The following is a 601-nucleotide window of genomic DNA, read 5'->3' on the forward strand; positions in this document are numbered from 1 at the left end:
ATATTACTTGGAGTGCTCATCATTTGAGACAAGTAATGTGTTGGGAATCTCCCACAGTCCACTTCAATTGTCAGGCACCGTACCTCCTATTTTCTCTCTGCACGCCATTTTTAAAAAATCTACCTTTCCAGCTGAGTAGATTGAGGCACATACTATTTTCTGAGTGTTTCGTGAATTTCTCATACGGAACTGGGAAGCAAATGTGTGCCGACCTGTCCACCAGCCCCACTCCTGCATACGGTCATACAGGATGCCAACATTTTTTTACGCTTGATATTTTCACTCTTTACATGTATGGTCGCAAACATTTCAGAAAGTTAAATAACGTGTTAGAAAAGGAAAATAAAATTGAAACTACCTGACAAATTTTCATACTCTTAAGAAGAGTAATACCTTTTAATACAATATTTTAACAAGATTTACAGTAAATCAAGCCTTAGAGGAATGCTTGGGTAGTAAGAGTGTTTAAATTTTGGCACTAAATGTGGTATAAATTTATGAATATTTATGTAACTATTCAGTTGGCTAGTTAGCTGTTCAAAAGAGTAATGCTATTAAAAAAGACATATATTTACTGTTTTGTGATAGAATAACAAAATAT

This window comes from Chinchilla lanigera, unplaced genomic scaffold, assembly GCF_000276665.1.
Source record: "Chinchilla lanigera isolate Chin_1 unplaced genomic scaffold, ChiLan1.0 scaffold00008, whole genome shotgun sequence".
Lineage (NCBI taxonomy): Eukaryota > Metazoa > Chordata > Mammalia > Rodentia > Chinchillidae > Chinchilla > Chinchilla lanigera.